Below are 11,160 nucleotides of genomic sequence, written 5' to 3' on the forward strand. Positions count from 1 at the left end.
CTTTCCTTTATTAACTGAGGTATAGAGTATTAGGGTGACCTGGTATCCATGGCAATAAGTCACTGACAGCTAACATTCAGGTGCAGCAAGCATTTAGGAAGGCTAATAGTATGTTAGCCTTATTCACAAGAGGATTTGAGTACAGGAGTAGTGAATTCTTGCTTCAATTGTATAGAACCTTGGTTAGACTGCACTTGGAGTATTGTGTGCAGTTTTGGTCCCCTTGCCTTAGGAAGGATATTATTGCCATAGATAGAGTGCAAAGAAGGTTCATCAGACTTGTTCCTGGGATGGTGGGACTGTCCTATGTAGAGAGATTGGGGAAACTGGGGCTGTATTCTCTGGAGTTTTGAAGAATGAGAGGTGATCTCATTGAAACCGAAAAAATATTTAAAGGACAGTCAGGGTAGATGCAGCTAAGATGTTTCCCCTGGTTGGGGAGTCGAGAACCAGGGGACGCAATTTCAAAATAAGGGGCATGCCACTTCGGACAGTTTTGAGGAGAAATGTTGTTACTCAGAGGGTTGTGAATCTTTGGAATTCTGTACCCCAGAGGGCTGTGGAAGCTCAGTCATTGAGTATGTTTAAAGCAGAGATTGATAGATTTCTAAATACAAATGACATAAGGGAATATGAGGAAAGTGTGGGGAAAAGGGCATTGAAGTGGATGATCAGCCATGATCATATTGAATGGTGGGGCAGGCTCGATGTGCTGAATGGCCAACTCCTGCTCCTATGTTCCTATGTTCCTAACTCCACATTATCGATGAGACACAGCCTCAGGCCGACTTGTCGGGTGTTGCAAACAGATAACACTGCTTCTGATCTTCACCAGAACAGAGAGTGAGATGTAAAATTGATCATCAAACAGACTGTGAGAGAATACAACAGAATAAAACACATGGAGAGACACTGTGGAATAACAAATAGATTAGATTGGAATGTTGAATTATGATTGGAATGGATAAAACAGCAGATTAAATTGGGACAGAAAAGAGAAACTGATGGGAAGAAGGAAGAAAAGAAAGGATGGATCTGTTCACTTTTTTCAGTTTTTTCACTGGTCCATAAAAGCTGGATTAAAAAAAGATGCAAAAAACAGAGAATTTCACCAAAAAGGGAGATTAAATGCTGCCGAAACCTTGGATCGAAGGATGCCCCAACAGATCACCTGTTTAACTGTCTCCTCACTGGGGGATTTCAATCAATGAGCAATATTATTCTCTCCTTTTCTTTTGTTAAATGAAACCACAACTGTCACTTGGAGTTAATATCCCTGTGTTCCAACTCCTGAATAATGAAATTGTGAGTTTCTTGATATTTTCTGCACACATTTCCTGCTGAAAGAACTAAGAGCTCTTTTCTAATTTACACAATACTATATACACACTCATCAAGCCTCCGAAACGAGCATCCTTGGTGCTGCTCTCTCCTCCCAAACCTCATCTCATGTGACTGTTACATCATCACTCTGATTGTGGGAGGGGTTATTCCCACTGTTTTCAGCATTAACCCTTTACATCCTCATACTGCACTGTCTGTCCAAAAAAATCGGTGGAGGGAACTTGAATTATCAAAACAGCAACAGTTGCCAGTTGAAAATCAACTCAACCCATCAGAGAGAGACTGTCAGAGAACTTCCTGCATCCAGTCCTGACCCTGTCACATGAAGCAGCTGCTCACCCAGACCCCACTCTCATCAACACTGAACATTTTTACTGAGACCCTTCAAATACTGTTTATAAAAGGCCGCAAAGATCAAAGTTCACACAGTTGTATTAAATACAACAAAGTTTAATATCTTCTCACCGTTTCTCGGTAACCACATGAGACTTAGGTTTTCTTATTTGGTTCCTTTGGTTTTTCTTGTTCCTGACTGACAAATATTCCAAACCTCAGATAAACCCTCCCACTTGCGTCATGTCCCAGTCTCGGTTAAAAGCAACACATAATGACACAAACACTCTCCTTCAGTGAGATTAATATCAAGCTGTTTTCCAAGTTGAATGGAACTGTGAACAAATTTATGTCAAAGAAGTTAACTTTGATGTGTGAGCACTGAAATCCTGTCCAAGGAGAAACAGCCATTCCAAACTCATATCCTTCACAAAGGCTGTTTTTTTATGTGATTGAATTTCATCAAGTATTTTGAATTAAAGCTCACAAGACACAGATGTCAGTGTTGATAATGAAACTTTTCAAGCATGTTGCAACTGTGAAATAAGGCTCTGTTGGGAGTTGAACCCAGGATCCCCTGTTTTCAAGACAGGTGCTTTAACCAACTAAGCTACAGAGCCAGATCAAGGATGTGTGTGCAATTGAAATCAGAGGAAGGCCTTGTAGATAGTGGGCAGGTTTTGGCGAGTCAAGAGCTGAGTTCGTCACGGCAGTGTTCCCAGCCTCTGACTCGCTCTTGTAGTTGTTGCTGCAGTTGGAATTGTAACAGAAAACCGTCTGTCTCGGAAGACGATGGGCTACACCCGGGGTGTACGTCACTTCTGTGTGAAACATCGTTTGTTGTGGCTGTAGAGGATGACTCGTGAGTGACAATCCCTTCCGCAGCTGGTACAGATGAATATCATTGGCCCGAGGTCGACTGATAATTTTTCCTTCCTCTGAGCTCTCTTTCCCACCATCTGGTCATTTCTTTTGTCCTCTGCTTTTCCCATGGTCTTCCTGAATGCCTTTCTCCAGGAATTCCAGTCAGCAGGAAGGTCTTCCCATGCATTGACTCCAATCCCAGTCAGCTTGAGATCTCGCTTTGCAGATGTCCTTGTGTCACAGATGTGGGTGACCTGTTGGTCTCGTGCTGATAGCAAGCTCACCACAGAGCGTGTCTTTGGCAAAGCGACCGTCATCCATTCAGCACACATGACTCAGTCAACAGAGTCACCGCTGACTCAAGAGGGCAAACATGCTGCGGATCCCTGCACGCTGGTGTACTGCTGCATTCGGCACTCTGTCCTGCCAGGAGATGCCCAATATCCATCTGAGACAGTGGAGGTGGAAGCTGTTCAGCTGCTTTTCTTGGCTTGTATAAGTTGTTGATGCTATTCTACTCTAAAGGAGGGTGCTGAGAACACAAGCCTGTTACACGCGGAGTTTTGTATTTTCGATCAGTTTGCTGTCGGTTCACACTCGTCTTCTCAACTTTGACATGACAGCTGCAGCATTGACAATCCTGGTGCTGATTTCAGTATCAAGGGACAGATTGCTGGTGATTGTTGATCCAAGGTATGTGAAGCTGTTGACAACCTTCAAAGTGAGCCTGTCGATGTTGATGGAAGGTGGAGTCTCTCGTCCTGGCCCATAACTTTGATCTTCCTGATGCTGATCGTCAGTCCAAACTCCTTGCAGGCCAGGGAGAACCGATATACAAGCTGCTGTTAATGAACTTCATTATGGGATGTCAGCACAGCGTCATCAGCAAAGAGCAACTCACAGACCAAGAACTGACTCATTTTGGTCTTGGTGCGCAGTCTTGCCAAGATGAACAGCTTGTCATCAGCTCTGGTATGCAGGTGGACACCCCCATCTGAGTCACTGAAAGTTTAAAATAGCAGCATGGAGAAGAATATGCCAATTGTAAAGGATGTGAGCTGTGAGGAGGTTACAAGGAGGCTTCCAGGGGACTTGGACAGGATAAGTGAATGAAATGACAGATGGAATATAATGTGAATAAGTGTGAAGTTATCCACTTTGGTAGAATAAACAGAAAGACAGAATATTTCTTAAATGGTGAGAGGTTGGGAAGTGTTGATGTCCAAAGGGACCTGGGTGTCCTTGTTCATGAGACACTAAAAGCTCGCATGCAGGTGCAGCAATCAATTAGGAAGGCAAATGGTATGTTGGCCTTAACACGAGGGGTCATGAGTACAGGAATAAAGATGTCTTGCTGCAATTGTATAGAGCCTTGGTGAGATTGTGCTGGAGTATTGTGTACAGTTTTGGTTTCCTTATCGAAGGAAGGATATACTTGCCACAGAGGGAGTGCAACGAAGGGTCACCAGACTAATCCCTGGGATGGTGGGATTGTCTTATGAGGAAACTGGACTTGTATTCCTTAAAGTTTCATTTAAAAGGCCATTTAAAACTGAGATAGGGTGGAATTTCTTCACTCAGAGGGTGGTGAATCTTTGGAATTCTCTACCTCAGGGGTTTGTGAAAGTTCAATCATTGAGCATGTTCAGGACAGAAATTGATAGAAATCTTGATACTCATGACATCAAGGGATATGGGGAGAGCGCGGGAAAGTGGTGTTGAGGTAGATGATCAGCAAGGATGTAATTGAATGACAGATCAGGCTCGACAGGTGAAACTGCCTCCTCCGACGTTCTGAAGAGAGTTTGCACCAGGACACAGCCCTGTTTTACCCCACTGCTGATCGTGAAAGTGTCTGATGTTGCTCCATTGTAACTGACGGAACTGTGCATGTTCTCGTGGGAAGAAGAGATGACGCCCAAGAGTTCAGGAGGGCAGCCTAGTTTCCACAGCAGTTTGAAGAGTCTGTCTCTGCTAACAAGATCGAAGGCCTTGGTGATGTCTATAAAGACAATGTAGAGTGGTCTGTACTGTTCACAGTACTTCTCCTGTAACTGCCGAAGTGAGAAAATCATGTCGACTGTCGATCTACCAGCTCTGAAGCTGCACTGAGACTCAGCATAGATGTGTGATGACGGGGTCTGCAATCTGGTCAGAGCAATGTGAGCAAAGACCTTCCCCACAATACTTAGCAAGCAGATGCCTCGCTAATTGCTGCAGTCACTGCGATTCCCCCTTATTGTTGTACAAGGTGACAATGTTTGCATCACGCATGTTTAGAGGCGCAGATCTCCCCTTCCAAAAGAGACACAGAAGTTCATGGAGATGCTGCAGCAGAGCTGCTTTTCCACTTTTGATGATTCCAGGTGGAGTACCATCATTTCCCAGGGCTTTACCACTGGCAAGACGGTCAATGGCCTTGTTGAGCTCTACTATGGTGGGGTCACTGTCCAACTCCTCCACGACAGGGAAGTCTGGAATGGTGCTGAGAGCTACTTCAATGACAATGTTCTCCGTTATGTAGAGTTCAAGGTAATGCTCCACTCACCTTTCCATCTGCTTGTTAGGTTCAGTGATGATCGTCCCTGTCTTTGTCTTCAAAGGTGCTGATTTAGTTACTGCTGGGCCCGTTGCTTTCATAATTTTTTTTTTATTCATTCATGTGATGTGGTCATCACTGGCTAAGCCAGCATTTATTGCCCATCCCTCATTTACCATGAGAAGGTGGTGGTGAGCTGCCTTCTTGAACCGCTGCAGTCTGTGTGAGGTAGGTACACCCACAGTGCTGTTAGGAAGGGAGTTCCAGGATTTTGACCCAGCAACAGTGAAGGAAAGGCGATATAGTTCCAAGTCACGATAGTGTGTGGCTTGGAGGGGAACTTGCAGGTGGTGGTGTTCCCATGAATTTGCTGCCCTTGTCCTTCTAGTTGGTAGAGGTTGCGGGTATGGAAGGTGCTGTCTAAGGAACCTTGGTGTGTTGAATTCCTTCATATGTCCCTCTAGCATCCCCCAGATTCAGCGGCAGATTGGATGCTGTTGCAGAGCTTTAACCAGTATTGATTGGTGCAGTGCTGAGCAGTCTGCAGAGACTTGTTTCTGGCAGCTCTGAGAGCATCTAGAGTTTGTTTGCTGGGGACTTGTTTGTAGTTCATGAGGGCTCTCTTCTTAGTTGCAGTAACTGACTCCATTTCAGTCCAATAAGCCTCAAACCAGTCAGCATTCCTCCCATCTCTTTTCCTATACACAGTGAGTGCAGAGTTATAGATGGTGGCGTGCAGATGATTCCACTTTGACACTGCACTGAGGCCTTGGGTGTTTTCTGAAAGAGCCTGATCGAGGATGTTGAGGAACTCCTGGGTCCTTTCTGGGTCAGTGGTTCGGCTAGAGTTGATCCGAGAACGACCTTTCTTCTTGGATGGATGAAGCTTCCTTGGCTGAAGCCTGACCTTGTTACACACCAGGGAGTGGTCAGTGTCACAGTCAGCGCTGTGATAGCTGCGTGTGATGAGGATATTGCTGAGGGTGGTACGTCCGGTGATGATAAGGTCTAGCTGGTGCCAGTGGCATGATCTCGGACGTCTCCAGGACACCTTGAGGCACAGCTTGACCTGGAAGTAGCTGTTCATCACACAGAGTCCATGGTGACAGCATAGCTCCAGAAACCTCTGTCCATTTTTGTTCATCTTGCTAATCCCCTGGTGCCCTATGCTCATTGGCCAAGCTGTAGTCAGTACCCAAGCTTGCGTTGAAATCCCCGAGAAGATACAGTCCCTCGGTGCTGGGAATTCTACTGATGGCAGTGTCAAGTGTCTCATAGAATTGATCCTTGACATCTGGGGTGGAGGTGAGTGTCGGGACATAGATGCACATGAGATTAACTGGGCCCGCGCTTGTTGACAAGTGAAGGGTAAGAAGTCTCTCTGAGCCAACTATGGGGGGTTCACTCATTGCAAGTAGCGTGTTTTTACTGTGAGACCCACTCCATGCTCACGAGTTGCCTCTTGGGCTTTCCCCTGCCTGAAGAAGGTGTAATGTTTCTCTTTGAGGGATCCACTTTGAATGAGTCTAGTTTCTTGCAGCACAGCAATGTCCACATTGAGCCTTGTGAGTTCCTTGTCAATCACAGCTGTCTGGTGTGTGTCATCAACCTGCAGAAGGTTGTCAGTAAGGCCAGGACACATGGTCCTTACATTCCAGCTTGTGATGCGAAGCACTGGTGTCTTCTTTGCTGAGTTTGTCTTGCCTGGTGCATAGATTATCAATCCGCCAGTTGAGAGATATCTCTCGAAGCCGCAAGCACCCATTGAAGCAAGTAGGTCGTGGCAGGACAGCACCTAACTGACTGGGGGCTGCACAGCTTGGAGTAGGTGGTAGTTCTCCAATGAGACGCGATGATCTCTCCCACTGTCAAAAGTAACCCCTGGTGCTCATACTCTACACCAATTGAGTGAGAGCTTATAATCGGTAACTGTTTCTTCCCATGTTTTGCTAATGTTTAACCACGAAGCTGGAGTGTCCTCTCCAGGGCACAGGCCTGGGCAAATAGTATGGAGACACTGAGCATCAGGACCCCCTCTCAGCATTGCTAGTATTGTCCAAAGGAAAGGAAAAAAACAGTACTGTTTGGTACCAGCTCTGCTGTCGGAGTTGCTGCAAAACTACCTGATAAGTAACAGGTAACCGCCTACGGGACTCCACTCCGGATTTACTGTCCAGGTTTACTCCCTAAGCCTTCTTCTCTCTCAAGACACCCACAGGGAAGTGAGACATTTTGCCCATAGATGGGGCTCTGTTCTTTGGCATCAGGATGGAACCACACGCCAGTGGGCCTGCATGACATGCACAAGGATATCACACACTGTCCCATCCCTGTGACAGCTCAGAGAGATACCCTGATGATAATACACCCCACAGGAAAATCACAAACAGCCCCATCCATTGGACAGCTCAGGGTCAGACACTGCACACACTGCAACAACAGTGACATTACTGTATTAGTCCCTCCATTCTGAATCACCCTACTTTATGCTTTCCGTCTCTCAGCTAATTTTGTATCCACGCTGCCACTGCCTCCTTAATCCCATCTGCTCAAATTTTGTTAAAAAGTCTATTTTATGGTACTTTTTCAAACACAATTTTGAAGTGCAGACACACACCATCAACCCCACCACCCTGGTCAACTCTCTGTGAAACTTCATCAAAGAAATTAATTCATTAATTAATTCTACACAATCTTCTGTTAACCAATCTGTTCTGGCTGTCATTTATTAGCCCATGTTCGACCAAGTGCCAGTTAATTTTCTCCTGGATAATTGTCTCTAAAAGTTTCCCCACCACTGACATTAGACGATCTGGTCTGTAGTTCCTGGGTTTATCTCTCTTTTTAAACAGGGCTGTAAAATTAGCAATCCTTGCAGACTTATCTTTCATTTCTGGAAAGTCTATTGTGGACAATCTCTTTGGGCTGACTTTAACCAATTAAAGCAACAGGATACTTGATTAATAAGTCCAGAACTTTTATTGAGAATAAAATAGTACTTAATAATTGGAAGTAAAATTAAATTGAACAAACTTGGGGAATATAACTTTACAGCTCTAGCAGGTGTGTGGACTGGACGAGCTTGGTCTCAGAGTGTCACGGTCCTCTTTGTCCAGTCTAGATCCCTCATCAGGTGGAGAACTTGGTCGATGATCTGAGCCTTTACCCCTGAGGTCTTCTCGTGTTCCTGCACACTGAAACCTGACAAAATCCCTACTTTTAACCCCTGGATGGCCATCACACCACCTTGTAAAATAATAATTGGTCTGAGCTGTTGCTAGGTACATTTAATTAATGATGTCTTCCACTAACAGCCAACTGTCCTCAGAATCTCAGACATGAGTACAATGGAGTGGTTTCACACTGTCTCCCAATCTGATCTGAAACAAGTTTCCTATTCATTAAATCGAGACTCTTGAAAATGCTGGAAATACTCAGCAGGTCTGACAGCATCTGTGGAGAGAGAAACAGAGTTAACGTTTCAGATCTGTGATCTTTCATCAGAACTGGGCTGAAATTGTCTGAGGGACTGAGATTGTGGAATCAATTTCAGGGTCAAAAACATAGTACTCTGCAAGGAAAGGAAGATGGTGATTATTAAGTATCGTGCAAGAATATAGATGCTTTTACATTATTTGAATCAACATTGATTTAAACTTTGTGCTCACGAAACCTATCTTTTGATCAAAATGACATTGATAACAATGGAAAAAGCAACACATGCATTTCACGACCACAGGACTTTGTAAAGCCTTTTACAGCCAATGAAGGACTTTCCAAGTGTTGTCACTGTGCAGTACAATACAATACCCGACAAGAAGGATATTTCACATTCGAGTCACGCAAGTCCCAGGCAATGACCTTCTGAAACAAGAGAGAATCTAACCCTCTCCCCTTGACATTCAACAGCATTACGATTGCTGAATCCCCCACGATCAACATCCTGGGGGTTACCATTGACCAGAAAATGAATTGCAGTAGCCATATAAATATCATGGCTACAAGAGCAGGTCAGACACTAGGAATCCTGCGGCAAGTAACTCACCTCCTGACTCCCCAAAGCCTGTCCCCTATCTACAAGGCACAAGTCAGGAGTGTGATGCAATACTCTCCATTGCCTGGATAGGTGCAGCTCCAACAACACTTAAGAAGCTCAACATCATCCAGGACAAAGCAGCCCACTTGATTGGCGCCTGATTCACTATATTCACTCTCTCTATCACCAACACACAGCGTGCACCATCCACAAGATGCACTGCAGCAACGCAGCAAGCCTCCTTACACAGCACCTTCCAAACCCGTGACTTCTATCACCTAGAAGGACAAGGGCAGCAGATGCATGTGAACACCACCACCTGCAATTTCCCCTCTTTGCCACACACCATCCTGGAATTGAAACTATATCACCGTTCCTTCACTGTGGCTGAGTCAAAATCCTGGAACTCCCTTCCGAACAGCAACACATCGACTGTAGTGGTTCAAGAAGGCAGCTCACCACCACCTTCTCGAGGGAATTAGGGATGGGCAATAAATGCAATAAATAAAAATAAAATCAATAAAAAAGACAATAATCCCCAAAAGTAGAAAATCCATATGAAAATGAAAATATAATAAAGCACAGTCAGCATAGATTTCACAAAGAAAGTCTTGATTAACCTTATCTTTGAAGAATCAACAGCAAGAGTAATACAGCAGATGTAGAAGAGTTTAAGTTAATAAAGCCTCATCCTTTTAAGTGCTTGAACCAACAAATTGTGGGTTAACAAACAAGCACACTAACTGACAGAGCTGGGTGTTGTTCTTTCTGGATTCCCCGAAAGCAGGGTGTCAATGAGTTAAATCTTCAGGTTGCTGCAACCAGAATAGCCATTCTCCACGATCAGTTTTACTGTTATAAATAAAGGGTGGAACATTCATTGTGAATCTATAGAAACAGTCTGGTCCTGCACACTGCAGACACATCCACGTCATCACCAACCAGTTCTCCATTAATTGATGCAGTTATTTGACTTTTCCCCATTCGCTCCATGGAATTAATTTTGAAAGATTTTAAATTCCAAGAAGTTTTGTTAATATTCAGCCCTTGAGAAGAAATCATTCCCTGGCCACAGTGGAGAGAGCATTGAATATAAAACAGTAGACTACCAGGTAACACAGAGAAAACTCATCAGCTAATCTAGAATTACTTAGTTTTCTTATTTTTGCTCTTGCTATTCGGTTTTTCATCATTTTCAGCTCCTGACTGTGGATATTATTGTGATTAAATGTGAAAAGATGCACTGTGTCTCAGCCCCGGTATATTGGCTCTTTCTCTGTACAGTGCTGTACACACTCAGATACTGACAGTGTCTCTCCCTGCCTCAGTTTTCCAGCCCTGACGGTGCAGAAAGCGCTGCTCTAAGTTACACATTCTGACTGTTTGCAGTTGATTAATGAGAGATTATTAACGTATCCTTCTGCAGTGCTGCCTCGATTAATAACAGCAGATCGAAGTCACATTTCAGATACAGAAACAGACGCATCAATTATTCACTCTTTCCCAGAGTGAGTGAGGCCGGGACAAGCAGCAACATTCCAGCCCCACGCTCTGCAATTACCCAGCACTAGCGGAAAGCAGTGAATACAGATTCAATCAGTGGGTTAATGTCCATGACAGGGATGCAAGATTCCACGGCCCAGGACAAACATCCCCATATACCGAGAACAAGCTCAGGAAAACCAGGGGGAGTTAATATCCCAATCACTGAGCATTCCAGTCACATTGAACAAGTTCCTGAACTGAGTGAACCTTTCAAAGTACAGAAGTGATGACGAGGTCAAAAAGGTCTGAACAGTTGAGGTGACTGAGCGGTTTCAGCTTCTCTGTTAAGGTTGCAGCTTTCACTGGAGGCATGTGTTTAAATCCCACTTCTGACAACTTAATTTTCAGTTACTTTACAGAGTTTCCTTGAAGGTTTGAGGTGGAGTAAATACTGAGGAACTGTTTCTAACTGCTGAACGGTCAATAACCGAAGGTTACAGATTTAAAGTGACTCACAAAACCAGAAGGAACATGAGGAAAAATTCCTTTCTGCAACATG

General features: G+C 44.4%; 1 non-coding gene across 1 annotated transcript; it reads right to left on the bottom strand.

Annotated features, from left to right (window-relative positions):
* Window positions 1-2,223: 2,223 nt before the first annotated feature.
* Window positions 2,224-2,297, bottom strand: trnas-uga (transfer RNA serine (anticodon UGA)). The gene has a single exon. It is a non-coding gene; the product is annotated as a tRNA-Ser (tRNA).
* Window positions 2,298-11,160: the final 8,863 nt, after the last annotated feature.

Source organism: Heterodontus francisci, unplaced genomic scaffold, assembly GCF_036365525.1.
Source record: "Heterodontus francisci isolate sHetFra1 unplaced genomic scaffold, sHetFra1.hap1 HAP1_SCAFFOLD_148, whole genome shotgun sequence".
NCBI lineage: Eukaryota > Metazoa > Chordata > Chondrichthyes > Heterodontiformes > Heterodontidae > Heterodontus > Heterodontus francisci.